This window comes from Adiantum capillus-veneris, chromosome 13 (genome assembly GCF_014529385.1).
Source record: "Adiantum capillus-veneris isolate H3 chromosome 13, ASM1452938v2, whole genome shotgun sequence".
Lineage (NCBI taxonomy): Eukaryota > Viridiplantae > Streptophyta > Polypodiopsida > Polypodiales > Pteridaceae > Adiantum > Adiantum capillus-veneris.
Window position 1 is genome coordinate 117,850,764 of NC_140943.1, and position 15,693 is coordinate 117,866,456.

Genomic DNA, 15,693 nt, shown 5'->3' on the forward strand with positions numbered 1-15,693 from the left:
ATAAACTGTCCATCGGTTTGTCTCATTGTCATCGTTGATTCGTAGCACTTAAGGAATTCATGCTAGTACGAAGGTGCAACCGCCTCGAGAAGAGGCTGCTTGGTTGTGAATATCCAAGAGTCTTTGACTGGGCTAGCTTGGTAGAGGTCACCACAAAGTATGACATCTAGGCCACCAAAAGGTTGGTCGTGTTTTCTCTTGATGGTACGAAGACGTGAGTCGGCCAATGAGAAGACACTTGATCCTATCAAGGAGACTTCATCAAACACTACAAGCTCCAAATCTTGATAAAGTAAGGACAATGCATCTAGCTTTTCTGCTCTGAGGCTTGTGTGTGTCGTAGTTATCAAAGGCAAATGTAAAGTTGAGTGTATAGTTGTACCACCAATGTTGAATGCTGCCTTGCCTGTATATGCCATCGGGAGTGCCTTAGGAAAGTCAGGATTGTGGCCCGACTTATGCGTGTAGAAACGAATGAGGGCTTCGACCAGCAAGAGTAGCGTGAATGTTTTCCCAGTGCCTGCTCCACCTGTGAGGAAGAGATGTATCTTTTCGGATGGCGCTATGCGTTTTTTGAGCATGACATCATCAAGGATGAGTCTCTGTTGTGGGTTTAGTTTTTTTATTCATGTGTGAAAATCCTCATTGGTCATGCCATATATGTTTGGAAAAATTCAAAGCAAATGGTTTCTTCGTCAGTTGGTTTGATGGGGTGTTGATCATCATGCTGGGATTGTTGGAATCGTTCAAGGAACTTACACTTCTCGTGTTGCGTGAGGTTGTGATAGCTGTTGTGAGTCTATCAAGTGGAGCTGGTTCGACAACGAACTGTGATTCATTGTTTTTTACTGTCTCAATGTTCGAAGTGTAGACATCGATCCAAGATGAACCTTCGGGTAGGTGCTCATTCTCATGCCTTGACCACGGCAAGAAGAGAAGGCATTGTTCTCTATAGTGGTTGTCAGGTTCTTTGGCTTTATTGTATCTGACGTATCGCACGATGCGTGCCCTCTGCAACAACTTGTCAGGCCTGGAGGGATTTTTGGTTGTGGAAGCGAACTAGGCCAAGCACATGGCAAAGAACGAGTGTGGTCTGGAGGCTTATTTGTCAATGATGGAGGCAGAGAAGATTTCTGTTGTGTCGGGGTGCATTTTTTGCAGGACGTTCTTCTTTTTGAGAATGAGAGCACGCTCTTCAGGTGGGTTAGTATTTATGTATATGAATTCTCTGGGGGAGCTATGCAATGGAAGCGAGAGACATATGTAAGCAGCTTATTGTGAACTAATTTGCTGTGTCTTAAGGATTGTGCTACCAACTTTTCGTAGTCTCTCCAGCATTGTTGCATTGTTTGCGACACAGTGATCAACTTGTGACTTGATTGCTCCTATTAATGTATTGCCCATTTTTGGCATGTATGAGGTGCAATAGCTCGCAGCTCCATGTGCATTTAGCACGAACTGTATATCTGTATTTGCATTCCAAAGTGAAGCTATTGATTTGTTGAAGTTGTTTGTGAATATATCGCTTGGTTTGCGCTTGAGGAAAATAGTGGGTGTTGAGATAGTTGCTTGCAATGCAAGCAAGTACTGTTCCATGGACAGTTGTACTTGTTCTAGCCATTCTTCAAACGTAGGGGCATTTTGTAAGTCAATTTGGCTGAGTTGTTTTTCGATTTGTTGCAAGTAAAGCTTGCCTTGTCTAGCTATGTTTGCCTCAAGTACTCCTTGTCGGATAAAAGTTGTGAATGGCATGGGAAAACGTGGAAATTCAAAACGGCAACTTTTGCTCTTCTTTTGGCAAGTCTTATGATGCTTGTGCTTGTAAGCTTCAGAAAGGTCATTGGGAAAGATGGATCTATCTGTGCTAATGTGGGTATCTAGAAGTAATACAATATCTAGATCTGAGTGTGTTGTGAGTGATGGAGCATTTTCTAGCCACAGTAAACCATGATCGTGTTGGCTACCGCGACTTTGGAACTCCGTGATGAAAAAGAAGTCCCGTATTTTGCCACATATGGAGGAATCAGTGCGCAACAACCGTTTCATTGCGTTGAACCTGTTGACGTAGAAACGAGCAGTTGTAATGGGATCGGCACGAATGAGGCGACGTTGATATGAGCTCAGACTCTCGTCAGGCTCTTGGCTCAGCGGGACTAACTTCTCAAGTGCAGCAAGAAGCTCTTTCCATCTTCGTTCTGCGGAGGAGAACGTGAAAAAAAATGTAGGCGGTCCAAGTTGCCGGATCATTGCGAAGACATTTTTTTTCATCTTTTCCTTGTAGTCGGGGGACATGCACAGTGCCTCGAAGTCTCTAAAGCCTAATCTTGAGTTGAGAAGCCTCTCTATGTTTGTGTCTTCTAAAACCTGCCTTGCGGTTAGCACTGCACCTCCTAGCTTTCCCTTGCGCATTTGCACCTAAACAGAGGAAGCAACTTGTTGCGACATGATTTTGATAGACTTGAAAAATAAATTCTCGATGTCCAGGGTGAATCTTCTATCGACGTTTAGGAGCTCCCACTTTGCGATCGTTTGATAATCTTTGGTCGCGGCCTCCCTATATCTTCTAGGGGACCCGAAGAAAAGAGTCGGGAAGCTCAACTCCTCGCAATACTCGTCCGTGAAGATGCTCAACGGTGAATTGCCCTCGCAAGGCGCAACATGAAGAATCTTGCCACTGTAGTCGACAACCTCTGCCGCACTTGTGACCCCATGAAGCATGACATCAGTCAGATCATCCTCAAGCTCAACATCATGCGTATTGTCGTTAAGGGTATTTGCAGGAGGCATACTTAGACTGGAAAGGTGTGCAAGCCACCTGTCGTTGATGGTGAAACCTTCTCGTGTGTAGAGCGGTGTGGACAGCAACGTAGTGGTTGCACGCATTGTGAGCAAGGGTCGCACAACACCGCTTAGGTAACATCTATCGTACTCGAGTTTTCGTTTGATGCCCACAAGGACAGAAGCCTCATCCTCAATGAAGCGAGGCAGCTACAGCTTGGCTCTTCTCCAAGTTGGCAAGCACATTGACAACACTACCTCTAAGCCCATACTGACCATCGTACGTCAGTTCACGTATCTTGGCGAAGGGAATACGAATGGAGACCAAGCGTGCCTCTACGGGGTTTAGATCTGACCAAAGGGAAGCATTGGATTGAACCCTGTCTCTTGCAAGCTCCACAGGCGGTTGCTATCACTTGTCAAGTGTTTCTTGCACTGGTTGTAGATGTACACATCCGCATAGCGCCTTCGCTTCGTTGAAGTGGATTCCGCAATTGAAGGTAGAAGCTGACGTCTTAGCTGGCGACGGAACAGCAAGCGTCCACATTTTTCGCAGGGTGTAATGGGCTTGTCCTTGATGATATTGTTGTATCTCTTAATCGCCTTGCTCAACCTAGCATGGGTGCGTCGTATCTGAGCACCGGTGACCAAGCCCTTCTCGTTCTTCAAGCGTGAAAGCTTGCATTTCACGGCCTGGGTTGCGTGCAATGTGTGTGGGTGTTTGGCTTGGAACATGCGGACGACCTCAATATCTGGCAAAGCCTCATGCAACAAGGATAGTTGATGCAAAGTGGCCACCTCATCTTCTTCCCATCGAACACGTGCACGGTTTGAGGACGTTGTGAAGGTGGGAAGGTATGTGATGCCGTTGCTTGTTTCGGAGAGCAGAATGCCCTTTGCAAGAAATGGTTTCGATGGCATCCCCAAGATGATTGTTCTCACGCTTCCATTTATTTTCAAATACACTTTTAGCCTACAAGTCACAGAGCGAGCGAAGGCCGTTAATATGTCGAGGCTAAGGGCAAGTGAGTTGGTGGATGTTGAATACAAAGACGAGAATTTTGTGACTGTCATTGCGCTAGTGGGCTCATCATCACGGAAGAAGAGGCATGCACCCGGGACGGCGTGTCTATCATGCAAGGAGCTCTCAAACAAGACGTTGAGCAAATTTGATCTAAGTTCATGCGGTGCACCTGTTGAGTTTTGGAGATGGTGTAGCACGAGGAAGATGTTTGAATTGTTCGAAAACTGTGCCGCGAAAACGGTATCAACGTCGTGTTTGGCCAAGAGAGTCATTGGAAAGACACGCAAAGATTGTAAACATTAACTCAGCTTGTGTGTTTGTTTGTGTACGTGTGTTAGAGAGAGAGAGAGAGAGAGAGAGAGAGAGAGAGAGAGAGAGAGAGTCTGTGCTTTGGACGGCTGAAAAGATGGAGAGGAAGGAAGAGTAGAGAGCGAGTTATGGAGAGACACCACGGACTTTCTTCTAAAACGGGATATACAATGGACAAGCCAAAATTTAGCTCATCGATTGTAGAGGGATCTAAGTAAGGAAGGATAGTTATTCGTGGTGAAAGGCCAAAATCTATTCAAATACATGCTCTCAAAGCATTTAGGTTTCCAACAGAGGAGTGAAAGATATCATAGAACCATTTGTGCCAATTTTGAACACACCCTCGACAACGGATGTCGATAAAATATCCCTCGCCTCTGGAATGCTCTCCATGTACACCTCCTTGAAGCTCCTTGGCAAGCCCAGAAGACGATCCACCATAGATTCTGACACTTGAACCGCCACAACACGTCTGTCAATGTTGCTTCGAATATGTGCCTCCAGTCTGAGCGTCGTGTTGATGACGTGATCTTTATCGCAAAGAGAAAAACACAGTCGGCCTCTAACCTTCTTCACCTTCGGCGAGTCACAAACTGAGCACTGGGAATGCAAGAGAGCTCTATTGAAGTTCACACAGCGCAAAGTCCCCACAACCTACAAAAAAAAAAAAAACGTGTAAAGACCACTAAAGATGTCTTCATCCGGTTGAGTGCAAACCATGCAAAGTCACCTCTCTATTGTAGCCAAGAGTCTCACACTGTCTATGAAATGCTATGGTCAATTCTTCCTTCAAACGTGATCCTCGCACGGGGGCCAAAGTTGTGACATCCAGAACAGACAATGTGCGCACCTTGCCAACAAAGAGGCCAATATTCCTAGCCACAAACATAACAATGTCCTCCCTAGCCATCTGGGCCATGACCCGATCATAGTCTTGCTTTCGAGAGTTGACAAAGCTGACCTACATATGACAAAAGGTTTGTCAATATCAAAATAAAGAAACGCTGGAGCCAATGCTTCTGATACGTACAACTGCTTTGTCGTCTGGGGTCGGGCCATCAGCAACAACCAAATCCCCAAATGTAGCACCAATTCTTTGATGGAATTACGACTTTGTAAGACAACAAACGCTAGTGTCGCTAAGGGCGGACGTGGGCTAGTAGTCTCGAAAATTGCACCGTCAGCAAGAAATGTGCTTATCTTGGTCTCAAGATAGAAAGCTAAAGCAAGAGGGAATGCGTCACAAGGTCTAATGGTTGCCGATGCATCGACATGCAAGGAGAACGAAGCTGACCCAACATCGTTTTGGTTTTTAGCCCTCACAAGAGGACAGTCAAGCCTGACGAAGAAGCTGATCTTGAGCTCCCTGGTGTAGGTCTCAATGAAGGGATCCACAATGACGACCGTGATCGTGTCGATGCACTCAGCATCGACGATGTCAAACTTGAAGTAACGTGCATTTTTCTTTTGCCCAGACGAGATGGAACGGTATGTGCCATAACAATTCTAGATTTTCCCCTCTATGGAAAAAGGTTTACTGTCCTCATCTATATCGCTGATCATGAATAGCGGCAAGGTTTCCTTGACTAACAAGATTTTCCCTTTGTCCAGTAGCTTGCCACTGTCCAAGACATTCCGAGCAACCGAAGATTGGCCAACTTTAGAAAATGAGGCTGCAGCTTTCCCTAATTCGCGAGGTGGGCAAGGAAGTTGTTGTTGAGAAGAAGACGGTGCTTGTGCGCACTCCTCTCCTAGTGGAGAGTATCCTTTGTCTGCAAAAAAAAGTAGAGCACCATCTTAACGCAACTCGACAGTCAAGAATGCACTGTAGCAAAGAACATCGTAGACACGTTAAGGCTATTCCACAAAGAATGATTGTGCGCATCAGCGATACCTGCACTGCCAACGGGATCGGGAGAAGGGCTTCCTTGAAGCAACGCACGCCTACACCTCTTCCCAATTGCGATTTCCTCGAAGGCCGGATCTGGCGGCGACCCGGCAGAGCTTGGCACCACCCGCTGCGATGAACGTTTGCCTGCAGGACATGGAGGAGACTCAACGAACCTACGCAGTTCTGCAGGAGCAAAAGAAAAGCAAGAATCCAATTAACCATAGCATAAACTAGTTGAGTAAAGCAAAGAGAGAGTAAAAAGGATCCTACAAGCAGCACACTCGCAAAAGCAAAGGAAGAACGAGGCGCGGAAACGAACTTATTGAAAGGATGCGAACAAACTTGCACGGAATATGATTTCTTTTTGGGTGAGCAAGCAAACAAGATATTTAATCTTGGAAAATGTCACGTTTCAAATCCCTCGCCAGGTTGCATACACAAGAAGATTTAGAAATCTTCTCATCCAGGGAAACAGAGTCTCTCAATGTTTTTCTTACAATGTATAACATGATGAGCCTCTGCTCAAGAGGCAACGTATATGGAGGCCTCCGAGCCAGGAAGCAACATTGCAAGTTACTCAAGCGAGCATGAACATAAAGAGCGTCAGCTGGAGCCTCTTGATTCACTCTCCTCAGGCGAGCGAGAGATGCAAGCATGTGTAGAGATGCATAAGTCAAAAGCTAATGAGGGACTGATGCCTGAGCCTGGCCTTGCTAAGGCTTGTGAGCTGTTGCATGTAGAGACAGCTCGGAAAAGGTATAACCAGAGCATAAGAAGAGTTAGGCTGTGGGATACGAGATAGCCGTTGCGTGTGCATGATGCTACTGCTAAGCCCCTTGCTGTGAATTGTACCCAGGCAGGTATACGGTGCCCCCCTCACAAAAGCTCATGATGTTGAGGCAAGTCATGTTGTGAGAATTCTCGTGCTTCTTGTCATACACTACACATGACATGTATGGTATGGCAACAAGGAGTTAGGTGTGTGAATGACTACAGCCTTGCAATGGTCTCCATGCTGACAAGGAGTCTACATTTCTTGCACCCATCCCATCCCAACAGAAATACGGAAAGCATGAAGCCCATTCTTTACCGACCGAGCCCCATTACTCAAGTCAATCAATGCTCACATATCCCAGTTTGAAGCGTAGATTTCCCGGTTTCAATTTAATTCAACCTTTGAGTTCCAAGGTCAAAATTTGGGCGATATAGTTCTAAAAACCTTATTTTGGACATTGATTCTGATTATCTATTTGAATGGACCCTAAAAAACAAGATCTAGCAATGTTTTAGACGTAAGACACACACACACACACACTCTCTCTCTCACTCTCTTACTCACTGTGATACACAATGACAATGTCGGAGCATGTTGTCCTGGAACAGGATGCATCGGTGGCATTTGCTGAGCCATGCAATACTTACAGAACAGACGATATGTTCTCAATTTGTAGCAGCTTCAGATCAAGCAGGGAGGAGAAAGCAAAGCAATCGCTAGCAAGAAGCAAGGTTCTAGTTTTGGAACTACAACGTCCGTGGGTGCGTCATGCAAAAGGTCTGCACATGGAAACGATGACTGATCCTTTAGTCGAGGAGTTGACGCGGCTGAGCAGTGGGGGGGAAAGTCGATGTAGATGTGACAAGTGCACTCCTCATGCTACTCACAACTTTACTTGCCGATGTCCCCTATTGTGTAATTGCACCGGCCTTGCGCGGAATGATGGTCATAAACGCCGCCGGGCTCGAGTTCATCGTCAAAGTCAAGCTTCAGGCTCCCGAATCCGAGGTTGATTCCGAGATTGAATGTGTAATTGCAATGGTGGATGAGCTGGGCATCACTGTTGAAATGGCGGGAACAATAATGCATCGTGTGCTGCCAGCTGTCGTTGCCAGCCGCCACTCGGCCATTGCCGAAGCGCTGGAAATTTTGTTGTCCCCTGCTGCCGTGGCAAAGGACTGAAGCAAGCAACTTCACATAATCTCGAAACAGTTTCAGTGGGCATGACAAAGAGCAGCAACAGATGCTGTGCCAGATCATTATTAGTCCAGCTCTCTCTCTCTCCCTCTCTCGCTCATTGCAAGATTCCATATAACCAAGAGCCGGCCAAGACTGAGACCGACAGTGTACTGTAGGGCTTAGGGAACAAGAGTAGCATAACTACTTTTATTAATAACAAGTACATGCAAGCAATATATTTTGGTTTGTTGAGCACTTGAAACTCGCAGTGCAGCCAAGGTCGATAGTTAGGCTCGCCATGCCATGCTCAACTGCCTCGTCAGGTGCACCAAGCCGAAAGAAAGTAGGACCAGCAAGAACACCAACACAAGAAACACTTCGAGTGCATCGCTCGCAAGCGAAAAGAAACCGGGACTGACAGTCAAAATCAAGACCAGCATAGCACAAGCAAATCAACAACAATTATCGGCATACATAAGCGTACACGAAACCGTTGAGCAAGCAGGGAAACAAACCTCCGGAGAAGTCCATGCTGTCACCATTGCTAGGCGAGGCATTGCTTGCACTCCCTTCACCGCCACCAGCAATACCAGCATCCGTTGCCATGATATTAAAGGATCCAGATACTTTAAGCAAAACACACAACCCTCAAACCAGTCCGCAGCAGATCCTCGACAAATTTCAACTGCTTACGACCAATAGCAACCTCTTCAACAGAATTCAGCAAAAGAAAACGTTCATTCACATATGGTGACTCAAGCGAACTTAAATTTGGAATTCCAACATATCAGCACATAGGAATTGGATAGCAAAAAGAGAATCTTCCGCCAAATAGTGATAGCTCAAGGCTTAAACATCGAAGCAAAGATCACCACTTCCTGGAATATTTACAAAAGCAGGACACATAGAATCTTCCAGTAGATAGATACATCAAAATCTGAAGCAGTAAAAAAGACTTGAGACTTGTTGCTACATCTACAAAAGGCTTGCTGGCATATTTAGAAAAGACTTCCTGGCATATTTACAGAGGCAGGACAGAGACAATCTTCCACTACATAGATAGCTCAAAAGCTCGAACAGTAAAAGACACTTGAAAATTCCTGCTACATGTGCAAAACCACGACACAGCATAATGACGATCGGCTGAGACAGGGAGTTCTTACAACACTGCGTTTTTCTCATCTTTTATACAAGCTACAATGAGCATCTGGATTAAAATATTCTAAGCATCGCATCCCAAGACGTGCTCTCAAGCACAGAGAATGAAGACGAACGCCATTCAGCACCTGAGGCCACACTTGCTGACGCCATTGAATGGAGTCACCCCTAAAATCACACGGATCCACAACCTCGAAAAGCATCCAAACAGCGCCCGCCTTCAGCATTGAACACACCGCACTGCCGTGTGAAAGACCCGCACCACTGCACACGTCCTCTAGCAGCAGCAGCACGAAAACACATGTACATGTTGCACGCCACCTTCATGGGAGGATGACACCTCCTACATGCGTCGCCTTCTCTGGTAGGAGCAGGGCAAAAACCGACGGGACCTGCCAAGAGCAGGCCGCAGCAGGAAAAGACGTTGCAGGTTCTCTCAAACACCCTTTAGTGAACCTAGGGCCACGTGGCACTCATCCAGTGAATGTATCGAACGGCCCAAAAATTGCAACAACTTTGCAGCCCAAACCCTATGGCCTTCTGCAGGCCAAAAAGTATTCTTAATGGTTTCAAAAAAAAATTAAGTTATTCCTAATTCAAAGATTCCCTCAACAACAAGAAAAATGATGCGTTAATTTATAGCACATAACAACAGGCAATGACAAAGCACATATATTTGCAACAGTATTACCTGGGAAGGATGGATACAACATTGCACGCGAGAGAGAGAGAGAGAGAGAGAGAGAGAGAGAGAGAGAGAGAGAGAGAGAGAGAGAGAGAGAGCAAAGAAAACACTCAAGAAAAAATGAAGGAGAAGAGAAAGACCTCTTTATATGGACACAAAAGGTCTATTGACTTTCAATCTTAGTATGTCTTTTGACTTTCCACCTTCCTATGTCTTTTCATTTCCTAAACTCACCCTTGGGCCTTTCACTTATGCACTTGATATGTTTTGAAAGAATTTTTATTTTTCAGAGATCGGGGAGACCTAATTGATTAAATTCGAAGTTTTTTAAACCGAATTTCTCTAAATTTTGTAGGTATTCTCACCTTCAAATTTAGAATTTAGAGGTAAATCTTAAAATTTGTAGATGGGATGAGGCCCCATTCAGATTGCACAAGTCTAGCGCACTTTAGGAGCTTTCATCCAATCAAAAGAGGCGCTTGGGAATGCGTGGTTCACACTAAACGGATCCCAGCTACGCTTGCTACCTTGTTGGCATGCTGAGTCACGCCCAACTATCCTTCCTTTTGTCTGGTCTTCCCACCCCGCGCGTGCTCTTGCTCATCCAGGAGCAGCCAATGAGACGCAGCTCTAGATACTCCCGCCAACTCGCTAAGGCTTAGCGCCTTTTAAAGCACATTCACTCATACGCTTAATGATGTAAGCAGAACCCTGCATTGTGCCTTCATGGGCTCGCTATTGCTCGTCCTACTGGACATATTGGCAGCGTCATCATTTTATTCAATTCAGTGCAAATTTCTATGTGAATCTCATCCTTCGTCTTCTGAGGACCTCACCCTTTAAAAGGGCTAAGCTAGGAATCGATCTCAAGCCCCAAGGGTGTGCGGAGAAAATTGCTACCAGGTCTAACCACAAGCACCGGTTGTTCGTGTTGCAATTCCTAGTGATTCGTAAATTTTAAAAAAAACTAGCAAACTCTCCACCTGCTCCATCTCCACCTCACTCTCCTGCTGCTTCGCCACCTCATTCTTTTTCATTGTGCACCGCCCACCTCTGCCTTGGATAGCTGCCGCCCTCGCTCGTGCATCACCCACCTACTTCATTCTTAATGCTCATTTCGCTTCCTCGTTCATTTACCAAGGGGATCTCCCCAGATTCTTGCTAATAAGAGATTAAAATTGATTGGGTCCTCCCTACTTCTAGCGTTGTTGCTATCTACGGGGGCTCTACCCTTCTCTCACTTGTAGGTTGAAAACTATTCCAGGCTGTCTCAATCCGCCCAGCTCCTCCATTGGCTTGGAGTAAGACCGCATAGGAGCCCATTTAGCTTGCTAGTTGCCGGTAATCAGCTTGTTGTCCGCTCTAGCATACAATTGCGTAATCATCTTGTTATGAGCCTCGGCAATCAGCTGCAACCATAGTTGACGCAACCCTCGCTTTGGACTAATGTGCAAACATTCTTGTGGCAGCTAAGGCTCTCAAGCACCAAATGGACTAGTCATCCATTCTGGAACATTGTCGTAGGGTAACATAGGGATCCTCTACCCGCTAGCAAACGGACTAATGACTAGGCTTTATCTTCTCTATCTCATAGTCGAGGACGACTATGATTTCAAGAGAGAGGTAATGTCATAAAAACTAATATCTAATTCTCACAAATGATTTTCTCATGTTAAAATGATCATTTAATATGGGGAGCTCCCAGGGGAGTAAAAGCCAGAATATTGGTAAGGCTACTAGACCGATCTCAACAGGGATCCAAAGGAGGGAAAATAGGGATCCAAAGGGGGACAGTCTGCAAAAGAGCAATGTGCAAATGGAGCTTAAAAGACTTAAGGTTCAGCTCCATTAAGACTTCCATAGGCTAAGGTTCCAAAATTTAATTAAAAAGTCCAATGGTCAAAAGTGGGGAAAATTGGATGGTTACGGGAAGACTGAAAAGTCTTCCCACATCCCTAGGAAGGAGGGGGCGAGCCCTAAAGGTAGGGGAAGAGAGAGAAAAACACACACACAATCCCAAGCTCTCCCTTTACACAAATGGAATAATGGACACATGGAAGGCTCCTAGCCCAGTTGCCCCCAATCTCCCCTCAAATCCTATTGGATGGCCATAGAGGTGGACCAATGAGAATTAGGCTAGAGTATAATTAGTCTAATCAATTTAAAAATGCTTGATAAAAGAACCAATAGAAATTAAGCTCCTTAGAAGACTATTGGACAGTCTACCAAGGGGTCCAATGAGCATCAAGCAGCCCAATGGCTTGCTTGATTCCTATTGGCCAGAAGATTAAAAGATCCAATGAGAATTTAAATAAATTAATTTAATTATCTAAATCTCTCACAAACAGAAAAAGGGAGACACATGTCACAAAACTATCAACTATGCCTCTTAATTGCTATTGGCTAAGCTCTGCAGGAGCCAATGGGAAGCCAATAAGAGAAAATGGAAAGAGGGGTCAACCAAGAAGAGAGAGAGTTGGCATTTTTAAGCTAGCTCATTTTGCTACACACACACATAACTCATGTGCTGAGGAAGAACTCCATCTCCTCCTCCAAGCATTGAGAAGTAGAGGCCTACACCAACAACTCTTGGCTATGGAATGCAAATCCAACCAAGAGCCAAGCTTCAATGGCATGCTCATCTCCTCTATATGCTAATTACTAAGCTAATATATGCTATAAGAGTGATTATGTGAGGAGAATACTTCTTTCTCGTAAGATACATCTTCTTCCTCTTCATTTTTCCTCATTCCCTGCTAGCTCTCACCATCTTTGATGGTGTGTGAGGTCTTGGGACTGAGGCGAGGTCCACTTTATGTGTTTTTCACGCATAATTTGGTGCATGAAGAGCTTCCATCTTCATTGCACCAACAAGTTTTGTCAAGGAACACAAAGATTGTATTGTACAAAAGTCTCCCTTGATGGGAGAAGCTATAATACAAAGCCTTTTTGGAGGGGGGACCGACTCCATGTAAATCCGGTCCTCAACTATTGTCAATTGTTCTATTTCTGTCTCTTTTAAAGTAATGTCTATGCCAAACTAGCTAGGTATTGCTATGTTGTTTTCTCCAACCAATCCCCCTCTCTATGCTCATTAGGAACTCGTTCTTAATGAAATGCTCACTATGTTATCATTTTCTGCTACACACAAGTTACTAGTGCATTAAATGACTATTTGTAATGCATTTATGCCAACGCCCATTAACTAAGAAAATTTCAAGGTTTCAAACTCACAAGCATCTCATAATTCAGGCTTGTTTTAAAATATTTATAGTGTATCATTTCTTGAAAAAACATTGCTATGAAAAATTAATGAAAGTCGTATATGAATTTCCTAATTATTTCCATATAAGGTATCTATAAACAAATAGGTGAGATGAATTAAAAAATTCAAAAGTGGAACAAAACCAATCTTTGATAAATAGAAATACAACATGCTAGTTTGTTAGATATGGCATAAATCAATAAATATGGCTTGCATAACCATCAAAAAGTATCACTTTATGTAATAGAGTTGAAGATGTTGTATATGCAACTTAAGTCTACATTGTAATGTGAATAAATTAGAAATTTCATGTGGATGTTGATTGAGGGAATGACAAAAATATATAAAGTAGATACAATGAATTATTGCATGCATTTTTCTTGTTTAATTTGTACACTAAAGTACAAGTTTTAGTGAAACATCCACTATTGTTGTGCGAAGGTACTTTTTGTAACATTTAATGGCCTAGTAACTTGTGTGTAGCGGAAAATAGCATGAACATAGTGAGCATTTCATTGGAATAGATTCCTAATGAGATTAACAAGAGTGCTTGGGTGGAGAAAGCAACAAAAAGCATAACACCTAGTTAGATAGCATGTACAATACTTCAAAAGAGAGAGAAATTAAGCAATTGACAACAGTTGAGGACCGGATTTGCATGGAGCCGGTCCCCCCTCCAAAAGGCTTTGTATTATGGTTTCTCCCATCAAGAGAGACATTTTACAATACAATTCCTTGTGTTCCTTCAATACTAGCTAGTGCAATGAAGATGGAAGCTTCATGCACTACGCAAAACGCTTATCAAACACAACATCAATTCCCTCACGGTCTCAGACCCAAGACCTCACACACCTTCGAAGATGGTGAGAGCTAGCGGGGTATGAGAGTAGATTGAGAGGAAGAAGGATTATTCTTACGAGAAAGATGTACATCTCCTCACATAATCACTCATATTAGCATAGCTTAGCTTAGTAATCAGCATGATAGAGGAGATGAGCATGCATTGAAGCTTGGTTCTTGGTTGGATTTGCATCACAAAGCCAATAGTTTTTGGTCTAGGCCTTTCTTCTCACAAGCTTGGAGTAGGTGATAAGCTTTCCATTAAATTTTGAGAAGGAGAGAGAGTCTTCTTTTCTTCACACTTTAGCTAGTGTGAGTGTGTAGGTGATAATGCCTTTGAAAAATCAGCCCCCTCTCTCTCTTGGTCGATCCCTCTTGCTAGCATCCTATTGGACCTCCCCAGGCTTAGCCAATGGTAATTAAGCAGCATAAGTGATAGCCTTCTGACATGTATCCCCCTTTCCCCTTTTGTGAGAGCTTTAGGTAATTATTTATTTCAACTAAACTCTCATTGGACCCCTTTGCCTCCTGGCCAATAGGAATCAGGCAAGCCATTGGGCTCCTGAATGCTCATTGGTCCCCTTGGGAGACTGTCCAATAGTCTTCTAGAGAGCTTAATTCTTATTGGTTCTTTTATTAAGTGTTTTCTAAATTAATTAAACTAGATTTACTCTAGCCTAATTCTCATTGGTCCACCTCCAAGGCCATCCAATAGGAATTCAGTACACCTTGTGGGCAACTGGGCTAGGGAGCTGACATGTGTCCCTCATTCCCTTTGTGTAAAGGGAGCTTGTGTGTGTGTGTGTGTGTGTGTGTGTGTGTGTGTGTGTGAGAGTTTCTCTCTCATCCCCTACTTGCAAGGCTCGCCCCCTCCTATGTAGGGATTGACAAAGACTTTTGGGACACACACAAAGCATCCAATTCCCCCAATGTTTGACCTTTGGACACAACCTTTGAATTTTGGAACCTTAGCATTTTGGAAGTCTTAATGGGTTGAACCTTAGGGTCTTTTAAGCCCATTGTTGCACATGGCTCTTTTACAGATGGCCCCCCCTTTGGATCCCTATTATCCCTCCTTTGGATCCCTTCTGTGGCCGGTCTGCTAGCTTAACCAATATTCTAGCTTTTTGTCCCTTGGCACTTCCCCATATTAAATGATCAGTTTAACATGAGAAAATCATTTAGGAGAATTAGATATTGATTATTATGACACTTTTCATGAGTGTGGTTACTATTGAGGTTGTACAAAAGTGATATGCGATAAGTTTTATGAGTACTTTGGATATAAGTTGGCAAAAGCATTTCTTGATTAAAAAATTTAGATTTCATGTACCATTTTTAATAAGATTGTGAAAAGACAATACTAGAATATTCTTTTTGGTATCAAACTAGTGTTAATAAACCAAAGATGGTTGATAAAGAATTCAATGAATAGTTGTTACATGATTAAATCTCTTTTGTTTTTTTCTTAATGTGTTGTGAATTGATATTATATAGTTTGACAAGAACACTCAGCACAAACATTTCTAGACATTACAAAATTTTGTATACAAAAAACTCTTCATGGCCGCGTTATCGACCAAGCATTTCATATCTGTAATACTCAAACAAAAACTATATATTCATGCACATACAGATTATAAAGGATTCCTAAAGCCAGGTTAATGACCTAAATACCACATTTATGAAAAAAAAAATGGCTCTAATAAATGACACACAGTAGCCACATTACCAACCAAGTGGCGCTCAAATCTACAAAGTAAAAGCAATTTAAATACGAACATCATAT

At 43.6% G+C, this 15,693-nt stretch overlaps 1 pseudogene; it reads right to left on the reverse strand.

Moving 5' to 3' along the window:
• Positions 1 to 2,971: 2,971 nt before the first annotated feature.
• Positions 2,972 to 4,074, reverse strand: LOC147444732 (uncharacterized; annotated as a pseudogene).
• Between the last annotated feature and the right edge of the window lie 11,619 nt (positions 4,075 to 15,693).